Genomic DNA, 23,039 nt, shown 5'->3' on the forward strand with positions numbered 1-23,039 from the left:
GGGGTAGAAGGTCGTCCCCACCAGCCAGTGTGCTGGGGGCTAGACTCCCTGCTTCAGTTGTTTTCCTTTGTCACAAGAGAGGATCCAGCCTGAAGGGAGAGAGAGGATTGGTCTCCCCTCTGGTGTAGACAAAATGCGCCAAGAAAACCTGGAAAGGAGGGAAGAGGAGAAGGCCTCAGCTGGGGCACAGACATGGGTCTGCTAACTTAGAGCTGATGGAATTCCCCATGGGTTTAATGGATGTGGGAGAGGGTTGAACCAGCCTTTGGCTTTGGCCCATCAGACAGTTCTCAGGGGAGAGGAGCCTTGGAAAGACCTTGGTGGGGAGGCTTTGGCTCCAAGCTCTTTCTGACACGGCAAAGTCCCCACTTTGGCCTTGCCTCATTTCTGGGGTCTTGGTGGAAAACACAGCCTCTGGATCTGGGGAGAGCCTGGGAGCCAGCCTGACTCTAGGAGGAGGCTTTCAGTGCAGTGGAAGCCTTTGTGGACATTTTCTCCTTGAAACATATTTAGAACCCCTGGGAAAACCGGATTGCATAGTTTGAACCTCCCCTTGTGTGGCTTAGAGCCTGGATCTGTTTGATGCTTTGACACCAGATCTGTGGCTCAATCAGGACATGCAGGGCCCCCTGACCCCAGACACCTTCAGGGGAGGGAGAGGTCCAGAGGGGGAGGCCAGGAACTTTCTGAGATCTGCCCTTTCAGGGCCCTGTAAGTGCTGTATTTGGAAACTGCCTCCCAGCTGGCCCCTCTGCTGGTTTCCTTATTCCTGTCTGAACTCTGTGGAATGTAAAGCTTACTAAAAGCTCTGGGAGCAGCCCCCTATTTCAGCTCTCACCTCAGCCAGAGGATGCAACAAGCTTCTTTCTAAAAGCTGTTACCTCAGAAATAGATATGGAAATATGTGTGTTGGCATGTGTGTGTGTGTGTGTGTGTGTGTGTGTGTGTATTTAGTGGTTTGCAAGTTGTCTCCTGTTTTCTTTTGGTTTTTTCCATTCCTGAGAGCTCCAGAGTGAGTATTTCCTGCTACAGTAGGTGCTTAATAAATGCTTGTTGATTTGTTGACTTAAACCACTGGAATGTGAGCTCCTACTTAATCTTTGTATCCTTAGCACTTAGCCTGCTGTCTGACACATAGTAGGTGCTTAATACCATGTTTATTGATTGGTTGATAAATGCTTGTTGAATTAACTGATGGAGTCCAGTCCCCAGTTGCAGAGGATTGGAGGCATTCTCTTCTTTTCTGCACCCCAAGATCTGACAACATCAGCTGTACTCAAGGAAGGCTTGAGGCCCATTGGGAATCAGGGCTGGGGTCTGCTGAGACTAAGGGGGCTTGAAGGTGTCACTTTGATACATATTATTCTAGTGCGATTTTATCATTTTCCTAATCTCTGGTCAGACAGTCCATGAGATAAATCACTTCCATAGTAACAATAACAACAACCACAACTTGTAACCAAACCACAACTTGTAACTAAATGTGTAAAGCCTCCTTCCGCCTGCAGCTGAGATCTCAGCCTCCTGGAAGCCAGCTCTGTGGGTGCAGGTCCCAGGTAGGGCTCAGCCAGGCCATTGTCTGTGTCTGGCTTCTACTTACATGCCTCGCTACTGGGTCTCTCCCCCCACCCACCCCCACTTCAGCTCTGAGAGATCTCAGTTACTCAGTAAGCCATACTGTCCCTTCAGAATTGGGACACCCTTTTTTCAGGAGCTTCTTCAGGACTGATAAGATTGGATGACCTTGCCCAAAGGCAAGGTCCCAAAGCCCTTACTTAGTAATTTCCCCAAAACTTTACAGGTAAGGAGAATTTACAAGGTCCTTTGTACCTCTGTCAAAGCGTTAAGTTTTTATTCTTATTCATGTTAAAGTAAAAGATGCCCAATTAAGTACTTACCAGTGTTTATACATTGTAACCACCCTCTTTCACAGCTTAATTCATAATTTCATAGCATCTACATCGAAACAGGAGTTATTTTTCTTTCTTTTTTCAACTTCTGGGTTGTTTTTTTAATGGTGCATAGTTTTAAAATTTGGGCTGCAAATTCTTCTTTACATATTTGTTACATGCAGTGCAAATCAACTACAGAACTCACATATCTGTTTGTGGTTCCCAGACAGCCAGTCTTGGAATTAGACTGCTTCTTGTTTTAAACTTAATAATATTTTATTTTTTCCAATTACATGGTAAGATAGTTTCCAACATTCACTTGTATAAGATTTTGAGTTCCAAATTTTTTTTCTTCTCCCTCCTCCCCAAGGCAACAAGGAATCTGATGTAGTCTATATACATACAATCATATTAATCATATTTCTGTTAGTCATTTTGTGAAAGGAGAATCAGAGCAAAAGGGAAAAACGATGAGAAAATAAAAACAACACGAAAAAGAGAAAACTGCATGCCTCAGTCCTCAATCAGTTCTTTTTGTGGATGTGGACAGCATTTTCGTCAAGAGTCTTTTGGAAATGTCTTAGATAATTGCAATGCTTAGAAGAGCTAAGCCTATCGTAGTTGGCCATCCCTCAATGTTACTGTTACTGTGTACAATGTTCTCCTGGTTCTGCTCACTTCACTCAGCATCAGTCCATATAAGTCTTTCCAGATTTTTCTGAAGTCTGCCTGCTCATCAGTTTTTATGGAACAATAGTATTCCATCACTATCATATTCTGCTTGTTCAGCCATTCCTCTGATTTCCAATTCTTAGCCACCACATAAAGAGCTGCTAGAAATATTTTTGCCCATGTAAATCCTTTTCTCTTTTTTATGACCTCTTTGGGGTACAGACCTAGTAGTGGTATTGAAGAGGTCTAGGGGTTTTGGGGGTGCTGGGACCCCAAGATTGCGGTACTGAGCCCTGCTGAATGAATTCAACTCAAATCTTCTTCAGCCAGAGGAAAAGTTTATTAGTGATAAATCACAGAGGCCAGGTGATGCCCATAAGGACAGGCGGGCATGAGAAAGGCTCAGCCTTTGGGGCACGAGAGATTCTCAGCCGGGTGACGCCCGTAAAGAGGAGCGGGCATGAGAGATTCTCAGCCTTGTGGGCCTGAGATTCTCAGCTGGGTGATGCCCATACAGACAAGCCCGCATGAGAGGTTCTCAGCCTTTTGAGCATGAGATTCTCAGCATCTGAATGAGGGCCAAGGTGGATCTTAAATACTAAAGTAACTTTGGGTGGTCAGAGAAGGGGGGTGGGAAAATGGTCTAGGTAACTATTCTAATTGGGGAGATCTGAGAGATTGCATAGATGATGGGAATAGCTAATGGAGGGAACAGGAAGGCAGAAGTTTGAAAGGCATCTGCACAAAACCAAGGTGGGGCCACGACTTTCAAAAGGAGATAAGGGGAGTCCATAAGGAAGGCCTTTCTGGGGCCTATAGACAAAAGGGAGCCAGACCTGAATAAGATTGAAACATAAGGCTAAGGCTTTCAAGGGAGATGAGGGTCTGGGGCCTGTGAGTCAGATTCCCCCATCAGTATTGTTAGACGAAAGGGAATGCACAGTTTAATTGCCTTTTGAGCATAGCTCCAAATTGCTCTCCAGGAAGGTTGGATTGGTTCACAACTCCACCAGCAATGCGTTAGTGTCCCAATTTTCCCACATCTTCTCCAACATTTATCATTTAAGAAGTTAATTTTATTTTTTTATTTCACTTCCAACCCTTTTTTAAAAATTTTAATTTATCCACAATCACTTCCATAAGCTTTTGAATTTAAAATTTTTCTTTCTCCCTCCCTTCCCAGTCTTCCTCCCCAAGACAGCATGCAATCTGATATAGGCTATACATATACATTACTATTAAACATATTTTCACATTGGTGATGTTGTATGGAAGAATTAGAACCAATAGGAGGAACTACAAGAAAGAGAAAACAAATAGAAGAAAAAAATAGGAAATAGTATTCTTCGATCTGCATTCAAAGTACATAATTCTTTCTTTGGATATGGATAGCATTTTCCATCATGAGTCCCTTGGAATTGTCTTAGATCATTGAATTGCTGAGAAGAACTAAGTTTATCAGCAGTAGTCATTGCACAGCATGGCTGTAACTGTGTTCTCCTGGTTCTGCTCACAAGGAGCTAATTTCTAAGGATACAATCACATCACCCTCTAGGAATCATTTTTTAATTTACCATTTTTATGCAATGGTTTCCCAAAAATCCCAAGATGAGAAAAATTAGAAGCATAATAATAACATAAACAAGGTTACAGATTTAAAACATGAAAGAAAATGTGAAATGGCATCAAAGCATTTGAGAATTTGTGAATTATCTTCCCTAGAAAAATCACTTCCTCCTTCTGTCCATTTGACACTGAAGACTGCTTGAATTCAGAGACAACACAGTAATTCTGATGCAGTCACACTTAAGTCTTCTTCTCACAGCTCCTAAAAATATCACCTTAATGCCAAATTCTAAGGGTATTTTGCATTAAGGTCTGATCTACTTGTAGAGCATCAAACGTCGCTATTATCATAATGGGAGAACAGAGCTGACTTTAAATGAGCACACATTATAATTTAGATTAGAAGAAACTCAAGTCTGGATTTACAGTTACAGCTGGCATATAGAATTCCAATTTTCCTAAGGGCCATTTGCTTCAAGCACCTCAGGGTATAGGACTCACTACTTTCAATTAGACTGCTGCCCAAGTTTTATCCAGGCAATCTTTTAGCTCAGAAGAAGGAGGGGCAAGTCCCAGAGCAAAGGGAGAGAGGGAGGGAGGTGACTGTGGGAAAGAGGAGGAGGAGCTCTCAGAGATGACTAGCCTGGTGGGTGGTAGCCCAGGTGGAGTAAGAGCCCTGGGATGGAGTCTGGAGGCCTGGGAGGGGTCTAGGGCAGGAGAGGGCTCAGCCCAGGGGCCAAGGCATTCCATGAGAGAGAGGGCAGGGCTTCGGGAGGAGAGGCAGGCAGGGTGTGTAGCTGCTGGCCCTAGGTGTGATTGGACAAAAGGGCCCACCCTGGGGGCCTCAGAGGCTGGGAGGACCCTCCCAGAGTGAGCTGGCTCAAAACAGGAACTTGTGCTGAGATTTCTCTGCTTTTTTCCCTTGAAGCTGAACTATTTTTTCCTTCCTGGTTGATGAGATTCCTCTGCCTTCCCTGGAGCTGAGATCTCTTTGCCTTCTACCCTTGGAATTGGGATCTCCCTGCCGTCCTCCCTCACAGCTGAGGTCACCTCTGTCTTCTCTTGGACCTGAGATCTCTGCCTTCCTGACACCAGCTCTGTGGGGCAGATCCCGCATAGGTCTGAGCCAGTCCCTCACAGATCTACTATCTGTTCAGGCCATTGCATCTCATCCTCCTTCTCTGACCACTTGGTGAGCACCCTTCAAGTCCACCTGGAGCAATCCTCCCTCCCAGGCCTGGCTACTGGACAAGCTTTCAGCTGCTCTCTTTTGCAGACTCCCAATCACTTCCCAAATGTTCAGAGTCACTCTCTTTAGATTTAAGATTGGGTCACCCTTAGGGGGTGGAGCCAGGATGGCAGAGTGAAAGGAGTGACTTGCATGAGCTCTCCCCCAAACTCCTCCAAATACCTATAAAAAATGGCTCTAAACAAATTCTGAAGCAGCAGAACCCACAAAAAGACAGAGTGAAACAAATTTCCAGCCCAAGACAACCTGGATGGTTGATTGGAAAGGTATATCCTCCTGGGCTGAGAGCACAGTGCAGCGGGGCGTGGGAGCACAGGCCACAGCAAACCTGGAGCAGGCCTCAGAGTACTAAATCACAGGCAGCTGTGGAGGTTTCCAGACTCCTCAATCCACCAATGCCAAAGACAACATAGAAGGTCAGTGGGAAAAGTCTGTTTCTGTTGGTGCTGAGAAAGGAAGGTGGGGTCTCAGCTCCATTCCCCAACAGCCTGGCCCTGGGGGAGGGGCAGGTGCTTCCCCAGGTTCTGGCCCACAGACTGAGGGGGAATCCAGTGGCTGATCAGGGAGGGATTGCAGGGATCTCTATGCCAGTGCTAAGGCAGGAATCTCTTGTTTTGCCCATGTTTGGATCTGGGTCACAGTTCTGGACAGCGGTGCTGGGGTAACGATGACCACTGGCATTGTGGAGCTTGTAGTGGTGGTACAGAGAAACCCCTCCTCACAGTTACTGAACAGAAAGGAGTACCTGTGGTCACAGGCCAGGAAAGGAGTAAACACCTTGCCCCTTATCATACCACCTTGGAAGAACTGAAAATTTACAGGTCCCTACAAGTATCTCTGAAAACAGCTGTACAACCCCTGAAGCTTGGGAGAGTACATTCTCCACACTGGAAGCAGACTCTTACCTTAACAAAGAGTTTAAAACTCAAGTAATTGGCCAGGATCATGAGCAAGCAGTGCAAAAAGAGTCAGACTATACTATCTTACTTTCATGAAAAAAGAAGATCAAAATATACAACCAGAAGAAAACAAACTCAAAGCTCCTACATCCAAAAGCCTCCAAGAAAAATATGAATCAGTCCCAGGCCTTGGAAGAGCTCAAAAGGGATTTTGAGAAGCAAGTAAGGGAAGTAGAGGAAAAACTGGGAAGAGAAAAAAGAGTGATGCAAGAAAATCATGAAAAACAAGTCAACAGCTTGCTAAAGGACACCCAAAAAAATACTGAAGAAAATAACACCTTAAAAAATAGCCTAACCCAAATGGCAAAAGAGGTCCAAAAAGCCAATGAGGAGAAAAATGCCCTAAAAAGAAAAATTGGCCAAGTGGAAAGGGAAGTCCAAAAGATTACTGAAGAAAATACTTCCTTAAAAATTAGGATAGAGCAATTGGAAGCTAGTGACTTTATGAGAAATCGAGACACTGTAAAACAAATCCAAAAGAATGGAAATATTAGAAAACAATGTGAAATATCTCATTGGAAAAACAACTGACCTGGAAAATACATCCAGGAGAGAGAATTTAAAAATTATTGGACTATCTGAAAGCCATGATCAAAAAAAGAGCCTAGACATCATCTTTCAAGAAATTATCAAGGAAAACTGCCCTGATATATTAGAACCAGAGGGCAAAATAGAAATTGAAAGAATCCACTGATCTCCTCCTGAAAGAGATACCCAAAGGTAAACTCCTAGGAATATTGTAGCCAAATTCCAGAGTTCCCAGGTCAAGGAGAAAATATTACAAGCTGCCAGAAGGAAACAATTCAAGTATTGTGGAAACACAATCAGGGTAACACAAGATTTAGCAGCTTCTACATTAAGGGACCAGAGGGCATGGAATATAATATTCCAGAGGGCAAAGGAGATAGGATTACAACCAAGAATCACCTACCCAGCAAAACTGAGTATGATCCTTCAGGGGAAAAAATGGTCATTCAGTGAAATAGAGGACTTTCAAGCATTCCTGATGAAAAGACCAGAGCTAAATAGAAAATTTGACTTTCAAATACAGGACTCCAGTGGAACATGAAGAGGTAAACAGGAAATAGAAATCATAACAGACTTATTAAGATTGAACTGTTTACATTCCTGCATGGAAAGATGATATTTATAACTCATGGGACCTTTGTCAGTATTAGGGTAGTTGGAGGGAAAAAATTATATATATGTATATGTAGATAGATAGATAGATAGATAGAGGGCACAGGGTGAGTTGAAGATTAAGGGGTCATATCTGGAGAATAAAATTAAGGGATGAGGGAGGATTATACTTGGAGAAGAAGAAAGGGAGAGCTATAATGGGGTAAATTATCTCATACACACACCAAAAAAAACCAAAAGAAAAGTCTCTTACAGTGGAGGGGAAACAGGGGAAGGTAAGAGGGAATGAATGAATCTTATTTTCATAGGATTTGGCTTAAGGAGGGAATAATATACATATTCAATTGGGTATGGAAATCTGTCTCACCCTATAGGAAAATAGGGGGAGAAGGGGACAAGAAAGCAGGGGGAAGATAGAGAGGAGGGCAGATTGGGAAAGGGTGTAATCAGAAGTAAATACTGCTGAGGAGGGACAGGGTCAAAAGAAAAAACAGAATAAATGGGAGAGCAGGATAGGATTAAGGGAAATAGAGTTAGTTTTTCACAACCTGTCTACTATGGAAGTGTTTTGCCAAACTGAGAACGTACAACGTATATTGAGTTGCTTGCCTTTTCAGTGAGGGTGGGTGGGGAGAGAGGAAGAAAGAAAAACAGAAACCTAAAGTTCTAAAAACATATGTTTTAAATAATTATTTTCACATGCTACCAGGAAGTAAGAAATACAGGAAATGGGGTACAGAAGTCTATCCTGCCCTACAGGAAAATAGAAAAGAAAGGGGATAAGAGAAGAGGGGGGAAGAGAGAGAAGAAAGGACAGACTAGGGGAACGGATATTCAAAATGCATGCCATCTTGGGGTGGGGGAGGGGTGAGGTGGGATGAAAATTTGGAACTCAAAAACTTGTGGAAGTGAATGTTGAAAACTGAAAATAAATGAATTTATGTTATAAAGATATGTGTGCATATATAGATAGATAGATAGATAGATAGATACACACACACACACACATATATATATACATACATACACACACACACACATATATATATATATATATATATATACATACATACACACACACACACACACACACACACACATATATATATATATATATATATATATATAATTAAAAAAAAAAGATTGGGTCACCCTTTCCTAAAATTCAAACTTTATCCATAGGGACCCAGGAACCTTGTCTCCCTGCCCCCAGCTTTTGGTTAGAGGTAGAGTTGTTCTCCCTTCCAACCAAGGCCCTGTAAGGATTGAAAGTTCTGCCTGCCCTGAGGACCCACTTTGGATGCAGGAAACAAAGCTCCTGCCTGGCCCCCTTATCTGGACCCCTAGCTCCTGGGCTGCTTTGCTATCAGATCCCAGGCACTGGCTCCCTGTGTTAGCTCTCCCCGGAGGGCCCCAGGAATCCTCCCCAGCTCACAGTTAGGACAGAGCCATCCTGCTTTCCCAGGTTCAATGTCCACCTGGAGCCCTTCTGTCAGTGTTTCTGGAAAATATGGCAACTCCAGAAAACAGGTTAAGTTGGCTTGTGAGTGACCTTCACATGTTGAAAGGCCCTTAGCAGAGCTGTTTGGAGCAGGGCAAAGGAAAGAGTCCCTTCTTTGGCTGTTAATTAGTATTTGTTATGGTATATGGTATATGTTCCCTTGTTAGAAAGGATACAGGGAATGGGCTGAGATTGGGGAGCTATTCAAAGTCCTGGGAGTTTTCTTTTCCAGTAGGGAAAAGGGGGATACTGAAGGAGACAGTTTTCTTCAGAGGCATCAGGCGCAAAGGAGAAGACACAACGGAGTGACTTACTTTCTCTCCAAAATCCACCCTTGACCACCTTCACAACACCCTGTATGTAGGTGTTCTTATTATCTTTATTTCACAGTTCAGGAAACTGGAGCAAACAGAGGTTTAATGACTTACCAGCCAGGGTCACATAGCTTGTTAGTGTCTGAGGCTGGATTTGAATTCAGATCTTCATCATCTACCATTTCCTAGCTCCCCAACATGGTATTAGTGTGCCCATCTTCCCAAACCCCTACAACATAGACTGATACCATTTTTGTCAGTTTTGCAGAGTATGACATGAAGCCTCAGTGTTTTGCTTTACATTTCTCTTCCTAGTGGGTTGGAACATTTTTTCATGTGGTTGGGAATACCTGGCAGTTCTTTTGAGAATTCTTTGTTCATATCCTTTGACCATTTATCTATTGGGGAATAGCTGTTATTGTAGTTTTTGAGTTGTCTCAGTCACATCTGACTCTTTGTGACACACTTTGGGGTTTTCTTGGCAGAAGTACCAGAGTGGTTAGCCATTTCCTTCCCCAGGTCATTTTAGAAAGGAGGATCTGAGGCAAACAGGCTTAAGTGACTTGCCCAGGGTCACATTCCTAGTGTCTGAGGCTAAATTTGAACTCAGATCCTCCTGATTCCAGGCCTGGTGCTCTATCTGCTATGCCACCTAACTGCCATTGGCTATAAGTCTTTTTAAAAAATCATACTTCATTTTGTTCCCCAATTACATATAAAAACATTTTTTAACATTCTTTTTTTTCCCCTAAATTTTGAGTTCCCAGTTCTGTACCTATGTCCTTCCTCTTACCCCTCCTGCGTAGAGTAAGCAAGCAGAAACAGTTATACATATGCAATCATAGAAAGCACTTCCATATTACTCATTTTGTGAAAGAAAATTTGAACCAAAAAGAAAGAAAGTGAAAAATAGTAGGATGCTTTAGGCCTCTATTCAGACTTAATGAGTTCTCTTTATGGAGGGGGATGGTGTTTTTCTTCATGAGTCCTTTGGGATTGTCTTAGATTATGATATTGCTGAGAATAGCTAAGTTATTCACTGTTGTTCATCATACAATATTGCTGTTACTTTATACAATGTTCTCCTAGTTTTGCTCATTTCACTCTGTATCTTTCATGTCAGTCTTTCCTTTCTTTCCTTTCTTTTTTATTTTGGTGAGGCAATTGGGGGTAAGTGACTTGCCTAGCTAGTGTCAAGTGTCTGAGGCTGGATTTGAACTCAGGTCCTCTGACTCCAGGGCCAATGTGCTATCCACTGCTGCCACCTAACTGTCCCCATGTAAGTCTTTCTAGGTATTTCTGAAATCATCCTTCTTTTCTTTTCTTATAGCACAATAGTATTCCATTGTAAGCATATACCACATGGTGTTAATGCATTCCCTAATTGGTGGACATCTCAATTTCCATCTCTTTGCCACCACATTATCTTAGGAAGATTCTGAGGATCTCCTGGCAAGATAAAATACTGAGCACTGAGGTCCTTCCCTCAAGTTAGACTGCCAAGCATTCACACTCTACTGCAGAGAGCACATCTCTGATGCGCTGGCTGCATTGTTCAAATGCCAAAAGAATGCTTGCCTAAAAGACTATTTTACAGAGATCTCATGCAAAGAAGACACTCACAAGGTGGTCAGAAGAAGTGATACAAGGACATTCCCAAGGTCTCTCTGAAGAACTTTGTAATCAATTGTGAGCCATGGGAGACATTGTCAAAGGACATGTGGCCTGCCCACATCAAAGAATGTGTTGTGCTGTGTGAGCAAAGCAGAATGGCAGTAGCTCAAAAGAGTGGTGAGATGTGCAAATTCAGAGCCATCTCCATCACAGATGTTCACATGAACTCTTTGTGCCCAACCTGTGGTGGAGCCTTCGGGGCTCTATTAGTGTGATCATCCATGGTCAGACACACTATAACTTGACCCTGACATAGTGATGACATTTTAGTCCTCCTTGAGCAAAAAGAACAACAAAAATGACCAACTATGTAAATAACACTATAAAAAAGCAATATATCTTATTGACAAATGAAAGCAATCATAAAGTGAAGGCATAAGATGTTTTGGCCATGCCACATCGTACCCAGGGCAGCCTCAAGCCCTCAGTGTAATAACAGATAACTCTCTTTCACTTTGCTGGAAAATCTCATATGCCTTGGTTCAGTCCAGATTGTAATTAGTATGTCTCTAGAATTCTTCTCATGTTTTATCTAGATAGCACTTTGTTTCAGGCTCTCAGGAAATCAACTAGACCTTTTCTTTTTCTTTCCTCTCTTCTGTAATCCACATAAATTCGCAAATCCCCACAGAATACACTGTTCTTGCCAGCTTCTTAGATACTCCCCACAAAATTTTCCTTGCAACATATCACTTCTATGAGTTCTGAGAAGACAGAAATTGCAGATCATCTTCAGTCTGTCTCTTCCATAGAACCTCCTACCTGACAGTTAAAACACATACTTTTGCCCACATTCCATAGGGAGACACATTCCATAGTCAGACCTTTCTCAGCTTCATTACAACTCACCATATCAGATGCTTTTCTCAGTATTAAGCCCATTGAGCTCTTGATGACAATGGTTTCAAGTGTTGACTCCAACACTCATCCAAACGGTATCACTTTTGGGTAAACCTCTTTCTCTGTTTCAGTTTCCTCCTCTCATGTGATGGGAGTTAGACTACAGGAATCCTGGAGTCTCTTTCAGCTCAACATCTTGTGACTTTTAATGGTTTAGGAGCTGGTGACATTCCAGGATGTGGCTGTGGACTTCACCCAGGAGGAGTGGGGCCTCTTGGACCATCCTCAGAAGGAGCTGTACAAGGAGATCATGCTGGAGAATGCCCAGAACCTGCTCTCCCTGGGTAAGGACACTTCCCCTGGACACTCTCACTCTGCAATCCAAGGGAATGTCTTCATTCCTGAATGTGCTGGGTTTGGAGCATTTAGCAATTACTGGAAGGGAAAAGTGCTGGTCTCCTGTGTCCAAGAGACAGGGTCCCTGCTGCCTGGTTTTCCTGTAAAAGGGCAGTGCGCCGTGTGAAGAGAAACTGGAGGTTTCCTGGTTGCTCCTGAAGCTGTCTCTTGCCAATTCTAGGTAGCTTGAGATCAAAGATCAGATCAGTGTTGAAGCATCTCAGATGTGGAAGTAATTCTGCATTATGTTGTCCAGCCTCTGCCTGGACATGAATTTTGTCTGCCAAGTCTCTAGAAACTGCTCAGGCAGCTTTTCCTTGTGACCCCTTCATCTTTGGAATAGCCCTACTGTATGGAACATTCTTCTTGAGAAGCCTCAATTTATAGCTCACAACTCCTACATGTGCCTGGTATGACAGGTTTGTTCTGAATCTTCCTTTACAGTGCCCCGATTCCAGCATAGATGGTGGGAAAGACAGGAAGGGAATAAACATTTCTATTCATCTGCTGTTCACTAACTGTTCTGCTAATTGCTCTCTTTACAATATTATGTCATTAGGTGATATTATTATCCCCATTTGACATTTGAGTAAACTGAAGCAAACAGAGGTTAAGTGATTTTTCCAGAGGCACACACCTAGTAACTGCCTGAGGCTGGACTTAAACCCTGGCATACCTGACTCCAGGCCCAGGGCTCTCTCCACTGCACTGCCAGCTGCCTCTAATTTCTGGATAATGGAAACTGCAATGAGTTTATCCTTCCATGAAGAAGGTTTGCCAAGACCAAATTTTCTGATTCCTAATTGGCTCCATCATTTTCTCCCCCATCTCTCCCCAAAGCTCCCAAAAATAAATGCTCTGGACTCATTACCTAAGGAGTCCTGGCAACCATCATGTGCTTCTTGTTTGCAAGCCCCTGTGAATGCCGGGAATAACAGACTGTCCAAGAATCAGAATTTAGACTAAGTAGGGTTCCTTGAGCTCCCCAGCAGGAGAATCTCAGCAGAAGAGGCAAAGATTCCCTGAATGAACAGTAACAAGGTGTTTATAGGTTTCAGGGAGTGAGGAACAGGGTAGGGGACAGGGCCAAAGCTGGTTCATCAAGGTCCCTTTTGCTGGAGCTCAATGCTGATCTGGCACTCCATCACATTGACACATATCTGGCTTCTCCTTCCATCAATGCTTGTAATGCCAGTAACCCAAAATAGGATGTGCCAGATCAGCCTTTAGCTCCAGCAAAAGGGAACTTGATGAACCAGCTTTGGCCCTGTCCCCTACCCTGCTCCTCACTCCCTCAAACCTATGAACACCTTGTTACTGTTCATTAAGAGAGTCTTTACCTCTTCTGGTGAGATTCTCCTGCTGGGGGGCAGGGTGAGGAGGAGCGCTGGAGCAGTGGAGCTTGTAGTGGCTGTGGAGAGGAAACCTTCCTCACAGTTCCAAGACAGAAAAGACTGCTTGTGGCCGGTCACTCAAAGACCAGAGCACAGGCCAGGAAAAGAGTAAACACCTCGACCCTTATCATACCACCTTGCAAGAACTGAAAATTTACAGGTCCCTAGAAGTATCTCCGAAAACAGCTATACAAACCCCCAAACACTGGGACAGTACATTCTCCATGATGGAAACAGACTGTTACCTTGACAAAGAGTTTAAAACTCAAGTAGTTGGCTGGGATCATGAGCAAACCTCGCAAACAGAGTCAGACTATATTGTCTTACTTTGGTGACAAAAAAGATTAAAATATACAACCAGAAGAAGACAACAAAGTCAAAGCTCCCACATCCAAAGCCTCCAAGAAAAATATGAATCCATTTCAGGCCTTGGAAGAGCTCAAAAGGGATTTTGAAAAGCAAGTAAGGGAAGTAGAGGAAAAACTGGGAAGAGAAATGAAAGTGATGCAAGAAAACCATGAAAAACAAGTCAACAGCTTGCTAAAGGAGACTCAAAAAAATACTGAAGAAAATAACACCTTAAAAAAGAGCCTAACCCAAATGGCAAAAGAAGTCCAAAAAGTCAATGAGGAGAAAAATGCCCTAAAAAGAAAAATTGGCCAAATGGAAAAGGAAGTCCAAAACATTACTGAAGAAAATACTTCCTTAAAAATTAGAATAGAGCAATTGGAAGCTAGTGACTTTATGAGAAATCACGACACAGTAGAACAAATCCAAAAGAATGAAAAATTAGAAAACAATGTGAAATATCTCACTGGAAAAACAACTGACCTGGAAAATAGATCCAGGAGAGAGAATTTAAAAATTATTGGACTGTCTGAAAGCCATGATGAAAAAACAGACCCTAGACATCATGTTTCAAGAAATTGTCAAGGAAAACTGCCCTGATATTTTAGAACCAGAGGGCAAAATAGAAATTGAAAGAATCCACCAATCTCCCCCTGAAAGAGATCCCCAAAGGAAAAGTCCTAGGAATATTGTAGCCAAATTCCAGAGTTCCCAGGTCAAGGAGAAAATATTGCAAGCAGCCAGAAAGAACCAATTCATGTATGGTGGAAACACAATCAGGATAACACAAGATTTAGCAGCTTCTACATTAAAGACCGGAGGGCATAGAATATAATATTCTGGAGGGCAAAGGAGATAGGATTACAACCAAGAATCACCTACCCAGCAAAACTGAGTATAATCCTTCACGGGAAAAAAATGGTCATTCAGTGAAATAGAGGACTTTCAAGCATTCTTGATGAAAAGACCAGAGCTGAATAGAAAATTTGACTTTCAAATACAAGACTCGAGTGGAACATGAAGAGGTAAACAGGAAAGAGAAATCATAAGAGATTGTGAAGGCTGAACTGTTTATATTCCTGCATGGAAAGATGACATTTACAACTCATGAGACCTTTTGTCAGTATTAGGGTAGTGGGAGGGGAAAAATTATATGTATGGATAGATAGATAGATAGATAGATAGATAGATAGAGATAGATAGAGAGAGAGAGAGAGAGAGAGAGAGAGGGAGAGAGAGAGAGAGATAGATGGCACAGGGTGAGTTGAAGATGAAGGGGTGATATCTGGAGAATAAAATTAAAGGGTGAGAGAGGATTATAATAGGAGAAGCAAAAAGGGAGAGGTAGAATGGGGTACATTATCTAGCACAAAACAGACAAGAAAAGGTTCTTACAGTGGAGGGGGGAACAGGGGAAGGTGAGAGGAAATGAGGGAATCTTATTCTCACAGGATTTGGCTTAAGGAGCGAATAACATACACACTCAGTTGGGTATGGAAATCTGTCTTACACTACAGGAAAATAGGGGAGGAAGGGGACAAGAGATAAGGGGGATGATAGAGAGAAGGGCAGATTGGGAAAGGGATAATCAGAAGGAAATACTTCTGTGGAGGGACAAAGTCAAATGAAAGAATAGAATAAATGAGGGGGGATGATAGGATTAAGGGAAATAGAGTTAGTATTTCACAACATGTGTACTATGGAAGTGTTTTGCATAAATGTGCATGTATGGCCTATATTGATTTGCTTGCCTTTTCAATGAGGGTGGGTGGGGTGGGAGGAAGGGAGAAAATTTGGAACCCAAAGTTTTGAAAACACATGTTTTAAAAATAAAGTTTCCACATGCAACTGGGAAATAAGAAATACAGGAAATGAGGTACAGAAATCTATCCTGCCCTACAGGAAAATAGAAGGGGAAGAGGATAAGAGAAAGGGGAGAGAGATAGAAGGGAGGGAAGAGTAGGGGAAGGTGTATTCAGAATGCATGCCATCTTGGGGTGGGGGGGAGGGGCAAGATGGGGTGAAAATTTGGAATTCAAAATCTTGTGGAAGTAAATGTTGAAAACCAAAAATAAATAAATTTATATTAAAAAAATTATATATGTGTGTACATGTGTCTCTATATATGTTTTATTGTTTGTTTCCTGCAGAAAGAGAGATTAGACCTGAAATGAAAGAGACTACTGCAAAGCTAAGCATTCTGTGAAAGAAACTCACAAGGAAAACTTTGTGCGTGGTAGTTCTTACAACCTCACTGGGAGAGAAATATGTGCTGTACTTCACAGAATCCACACAGGAGAGAAATGTTACTATTGTCATCATTGTAGGAAAGAGACTAGTCAATAGGTATCTCTTATTTACCATCAAAAAATTAATAATAGAAAGAAACTACATGAGTGTCAAGAATGTGGTACAGCTTTTGGTGAAAGTTCATCCTTCATTGTACATCAGAGAATTTACACTGGAGAGAAACCTTATGAATGTGATCAATGTGGAAAGGCTTTCACACAGAGTTCCACTCTTACTCAACATCAGAGAATCCACACTGGGGAGAAAGCTTATGAATGTAATCAATGTGCAAAGGCTTTCACATGGAACTCCACAGCATGAACTAGTTATTTATGAAGTAAAATTTGACAGACTGTACTAATTTGTATTGAGATCTGTTTTGCAAAAGATTTTAGCAAGAATATCTAAGGAGTCTCTTCAAGTAACCTGGAACTGGAACAACAATTCTACCAAAGGTTTGCCCCTGATGACAAGACATTGTCCAGATGGCCCCAAGAAAAGATGTTCCAGAGACCAGACAATGACATGGGACATCTGGATTCCAAGATAAAGTTTACCAGTTAAATGTACATTGGGAGCAGGTTGATGGTTATCACTGTACAAGTCTCCCCTTGACAAAACAAGGAGGATTGAGACAATCAAATTGTTCTGATCCTGTTTTCTGTCACCCCAATATGTTGTAAAACTGCCCAAGCCATGTTTACGTGTCTGTAAACCAACATTAGAAATTCAGCTCACCCATTAATCTCAAATGCCATTCATTCTTCCTTCACCTTCCCAGGAGTGGGATGGAAGAAAATTGTAACAATTGGGATAATTTTCTTATTGGTCATGTTATTTTCCTGTCTGTGCTTATATTGCTTATGCGGTTTATACTTACAAATGAGATCATACTGGCTGTACACATAAAGGCCTTAAAGCACCTAACTATAGAGTCATCCCATTATGTTAGATATTCGGAAAGAATGTATGGACCTGTGGATAGAGTATTGGCCCTGCAGTCAGGAGGACCTGAGTTCATATCCAGTCTCATGCAAGTCACTTGACACTTACTAGTTGCATGATCCTGAGCAAATTATTTCACCCCAATTGCCTTGGGGGAAAAAAAAAGAATGTATGGATCCCTACTGAGGGGTGGATTATAGGGTTAGAACTGGGAAAAAGCCCTAAAATACAGTAATAAGTGAAAAAACATGAAAACTGAAACTCTATGAAAGGTAGAAGCCCAAACATGCTGACTTGTATATAATTATAACTTAGACACTGGGTCATAAATTAAGATGCTATTACCTATGAAAGCCAGAACAAGAATATTGTGACCTATAGGTGACTGGGACATGATCAACACAGACTTATGTTTGGGCATAACATTGACTTAACTCCCTGAAAATCAAAACTAGCCACCAATCAGTACTGATGCACTATCTAGCTCCTCTTGTCTTTGTCTGTTTTCTATAATTACCAGGGGGATGTTTTAGGTTCTTTAGTGAGGATCCACCACACTGTTTGTCTGCTGCCCCAGACCAAAGATTTCTCCTGTTTGTAAGTATTCATAATGACTGATTAAACTACTACCTGTAATAATCTAGAGCTTGTGGTCTCTTTCCTTTGCTATCAAAAGAACACTCCATGGGGTATGTATGGGGTTCCCTGAGCAGGAGGATTCTGGGCCTTACAACTCTTCTAAGCTTTCTCTGAAATTGCCTGTGTTTTATGGGATATTAACGTTCCACGATTCATATACCAAAATTTGTTCAGCTGTTACCTTACCTTAGGGCATCACACCTTAATTTCCAGTTCTTTCCTGCATTGCAGATCATTTCCTTTATTTGATTTAGGGAAATATGCCCTCTAGTGGTATCACTGAGACAAAGGGAATATAAAATTTCATGATTTGGAAGGGAAAGGGGAGAGGCAAGTCACAGCTTCACCAAAAGTAAATCAATTAATGTCTTAATTAATTCATTTCCCACTATTCCAACACTTCTTTTCTTTTCTTGTCATCTTTGCCAATTACATGGGTGCAAGGCAGAACCTAAGAGATGATTTAATTTGTGTTTATCTAATCATTACTGATTTGGAGCATTTTTTCCCCTTAAGCTTGTATTTCTTTTAACTTATTTATTTTTCTCCACTTTCAATCTGCCCTCACTCAGGTGAAAAGGACAAACAAAATACAAAACTCTTCAACAAATTTGCAATCAATCAAAACAAATTCCCTTTCCTATTTGTGATTCCCATTTCCTTATCAACTTTACCAATCTGAGAATCTTTCACATTATTAGCGATTTGGATTAGTGATTATAGATGGGAAGCTTTTTTTTCCCTTATAGTGGTTGAAAATGTGCATTTCTGCCTTTGAAAATTGTCTGTTCTTGTTTTTGACCATATATCTATTATATCCATTCTTTATATACCTGTATATAATCTGGATCTCTTCTTTATACACATTGTAAATTAGACCTTTATGAAGAAAGCTTGCTGCAGGGGACGGAGCCAAGATGGCAGAGTGAAAGCAGTGACTTCCTTGAGCTCTCCCCCAAACCCCTCCAAATGCTCATACAAAATGGCTCTAAACAAATTCTGAAGCAGCAGAATCCACAAAAAGACAGAGTGAAAGAAATGTCCAGCCGAAGACAACCTGGATGATTGCTCAGAAAGGTGTATCGCGCCGGGCTGGGAGCGCAGCGTGGGCGCACAGGCAGCAGCAAACCTGGAGCAGGTCTCAGAGGACTGAATCACGGGCAGCTGTGGAGGTTTCCAGACTCCTCAATTCACCAATGCCAAAGACAACTTAGAAGGTCAGTGGGAAAAGTCTGTTTCTGTCGGTGGTCAGAGAGGAAGGCGGGGTCTCAGCTCCATTCCCCAAGAGCCTGGCCCTGGGGGGGGGCAGCTACTTCCCGAGCATCCAGCCCAGAGACTGAGGGGGAATCCAGTGGCTGATCAAAGAGGGACTGCAGGGATCTATTTGCCAGTGCTGAGGCAGGAATCTCTTGCTTTGCCCGTGTTTGGATCTGGGTCACAGTTCTGGGCAGCGTGCTGGGGTGAGGAGGAGGCTGCTGGTGGAGCTTGTAGTGGCTGTGGAGAGAACCCTCCTCACAGTTACTGAACAGAAAGGAATACTTGTGGTCACAGGCCAGGAAAGGAGTAAACACCTTGCCCCTTATCATACCACCTTGGAAGAACTGAAAATTTACAGGTCCCTACAAGTATCTCTGAAAACAGCTACACAAACCCCTGAAGCTTGGGACAGTACACTCTCCACATTGGAAGCAGACTCTTACCTTAACAAGAGTTTAAAACTCAAGTAATTGGCTGGGATCATGAGCAAGCAGCGCAAAAAGAGTCAGACTATATTATCTTACTTTGGTGAAAAAGAAGATCAAAATATACAACCAGAAGAAGACAACAAAGTCAAAGCTCCTACATCCAAAGCCTCCAAGAAAAATATGAATCAGTCCCAGGCCTTGGAAGAACTCAAAAGGGATTTTGAGAAGCAAGTAAGGAAGTAGAGGAAAAACTCGGAAGAGAAATGAGAGTGATGCAAGAAAATCATGAAAAACAAGTCAACAGCTTCCTAAAGGAGATCCAAAAAATACTGAAGAAAACACCTTAAAAAATAGCCTAACCCAAATGGCAAAAGAGGCCAAAAAGCCAATGAGGAGAAAAATGCCCTAAAAAGAAAAATTGGCCAAATGGAAAAGGAAGTCCAAAAATTACTGAAGAAAATACTTCCTTAAAAATTAGAATAGAGCAATTGGAAGCAGTGACTTTATGAGAAATCAAGACACTGTAAAACAAATCCAAAAGAATGAAAAATTAGAAAACAATGTGAAATATCTCATTGGAAAAACAACTGACCTGGAAAATAGATCCAGGAGAGAGAATTTAAAAATTATTGGACTATCTGAAAGCCATGATCAAAAAAAGAGCCTAGACATCATCTTTCAAGAAATTATCAAGGAAAACTGCCCTGATATTTAGAACCAGAGGGCAAAATAGAAATTGAAAGAATCCACAGATCTCCTCCTGAAAGAGATCCCCAAAGGAAAACTCCTAGGAATATTGTAGCCAAATTCCAGAGTTCCCAGGTCAAGGAGAAATATTACAAGCTGCCAGAAGGAAACAATTCAAGTACTGTGGAAACACAATCAGGATAACACAAGATTTAGCAGCTTCTACATTAAAGGACCAGAGGGCATGGAATATAATATTCCAGAGGGCAAAGGAGATAGGATTACAACCAAGAATCACCTACCCAGCAAAACTGAGTATAATCCTTCAGGGGAAAAAATGGTCATTCAGTGAAATAGAGGACTTTCAAGCATTCCTGATGAAAAGACCAGAGCTAAACAGAAAATTTGACTTTCAAATACAGGACTCCAGTGGAACATGAAGAGGTAAACAGGAAAGAGAAATCATAAGAGACTTATTAAGATTGAACTGTTTACATTCCTGCATGGAAAGATGATATTTGTAACTCATGAGAACTTTGTCAGTATTAGGGTAGTTGAAGGAAAAAAATTGTATGTATGTATGTATGTATAGATAGATAGAGGGCACAGGGTGAGTTGAAGATTAAGGGGTCATATCTGGAGAATAAAATTAAGGGATGAGACATGATGATACTTGGAGAAGAAAGGGAGAGGTAGAATGGTTTAAATTATCTCACAAAAAAAACAGAAAGAAAAGTCTCTCACAGTGGAGGGGAAACAGGGGAAGGTGAGAGGGAATGAATGAATCTTATTCTCATAGGATTTGGCTTAAGGAGAGAATAACATACACATTCAATTGGGTATGGAAATCTGTCTTACCCTACAGGAAAATAGGGGAGAAGGGGACAAGAGAGCAGGGGGATGATAGAGAGGAGGTCAGATTGGGAAAGAGGGTAATCAGAAGGAAATACTTCTGAGGAGGGACAGGGTCAAAAGAAAGAATAGAATAAATGGGAGGGCAGGATAGGATTAAGGGAAATAGAGTTAGTTTTTCACAACATGTCTACTAAGGAAGTGTTTTGCATAACTGCACATGTACAACCTATATTGAGTTGCTTGCCTTTTCAATGAGGGTGGGGGGGAAGGAGGAAGGGAGAAAATTTGGAACTCAAAGTTTTGAAAACACCTGTTTTTTAAAAAAAAATTTTCACATGCAACTGGGAAATAAGAAATACAGGAAATGGGGTACAGAAGTCTATCCTGCTGTACAGGAAAATAGAAGGGGAAGGGGATAAGAGAAGGGAGGGGGGAGAGATAGAAGAGAAGGCAGACCAGGGGAAGGGGTATTCAGAATGCATGCCATCTTGGGGTGGGGGTAGGGGTGAGAAATTTGGAACTCAAAAACTTGCGGAAGTGAATATTGAAAACTAAAAATAAATAAATTTATATTAAAAAAAAAGTTTGCTGCAATCTTTTCCCCAGTTAATTACTTCCTTTTAAAAAGATGCAGTGGGGTGTTTTGGGTGATAAAAATTGTTCATTTTGTTTTCTGTAATCCTCTCTGTCCCACATTTGGTGATGAACTCTTCCACTAGCCATAACTATATGTTCTTTCTATTTCCTTTGTTTGAGGTGACCTTTCATATCTACATCATGTATACATTAGGAGCTAATCTTGGTCTACAGCATGAGATACTGCTGCATATCTATTTTCTGCCATACTATTTTCCAATGTCTACAGCATTTTGTAGTGATTAGTAAGTCCTAGATCTATAGTGAAGGTTTTTGGATTAATTAAACACATCCTTACCATACTCATCTTCTTTTGTATATTACACACCTGATCTCTTCAGTTTCTCAAACTCTTTATTTCTCAATATTCTGGTATAACTGCAGATTTGGTCCTACTGGGATTCCTTCCTAGATTATAGGAAGAGGCTGTGGGAGAGAGAGATCAATGTACTTTTGATGAGAACATATTTTTAGAGCTAGAAAGGACCATAGAAGCCACTGAGTCCAACTTCGTCATTTTAGAGATGAGTAAAGTGAGGCACAGAGAGGGTTGTTCCTTGTCCAGATTTACAGAGCCAGAGAGTTCCTGAGTCAGGATTTGAACCCAAATCTTCTTGATACCAAACCCAGAGTTCTATTCTTTACAAGCAATATCTTCATCTACACCATTTTAAATGTCAATGTGAAGTAAAAGTGATTTGATTCCGTATGTTTTAGCATACTGAACTCATTATGAAACTAATGATCCAAGGATCAATAATCATTAGGGGAAAAAAAGGCTGGTACTTCCATGGTATTACAAAGCATTTTACAAATATTGTCTCTTTGGATGCTCACAACAACACTGGGAGGCAGATGCTCATATTAGCCTTCTACAGATGGGATAACTCAGGTAGGAATAGGTTAAGTCACTTGCCCAGGGTCACATAGCTAGTAAGTTTCAGAGACTATATTTGAACTCAACATTTGTGACTCCAAGTACAGTACTCTATCCACTGTACTACCTAGCTGTTTAGAGAAAGCATTATAGCAATAGACATGCAACAGTTACTATATCATTTTGATGAAGATTTTTGTAGCAGCAAATAACAGGAAACAAAGTGAGGTCCAATCAGCTGGGGAATAGCTGAAGAAGTTATATGCCATGGTATATTGAGGAGTAAAGACAAAGATCAGGATTTCAAAGAAAAATTCAATACATTCAGAGGAATTTATGCACAAGATGAAATTTGGGCTGTCTCATGAGGTCTCATATTGAGAGGTCAATGAAATTTGTACTGCAGAAAGAGGCCTTCCTTCACTTGTTAATTAGATCCATAAGTTTCATCTGTGTCATGTTTTCTCCAATGTACATTAAA

The 23,039-nt window shown here is 41.5% G+C and overlaps 1 protein-coding gene and 1 long non-coding RNA gene across 2 annotated transcripts in view; one reads left to right on the plus strand and one right to left on the minus strand.

Annotated features, from left to right (window-relative positions):
* LOC110197754 (uncharacterized) overlaps positions 1–23,039 on the plus strand; it is a 420,263-nt gene that overhangs the window by 111,358 nt on the left and 285,866 nt on the right.
* LOC144454442 (uncharacterized) overlaps positions 3,358–23,039 on the minus strand; it is a 351,830-nt gene continuing 332,148 nt past the window's right edge. Inside the window, exon 3 of the long non-coding RNA XR_013482814.1 lies at positions 3,358–3,400. This is a non-coding gene — a long non-coding RNA (uncharacterized LOC144454442). The remainder of the gene's footprint in view (positions 3,401–23,039) is intronic.

The sequence above is a fragment of the Phascolarctos cinereus genome, unplaced genomic scaffold (genome assembly GCF_003287225.1).
Source record: "Phascolarctos cinereus isolate Bilbo 61053 unplaced genomic scaffold, phaCin_HiC Scaffold_726;HRSCAF=1367, whole genome shotgun sequence".
Taxonomy (NCBI): Eukaryota; Metazoa; Chordata; class Mammalia; order Diprotodontia; family Phascolarctidae; genus Phascolarctos; species Phascolarctos cinereus.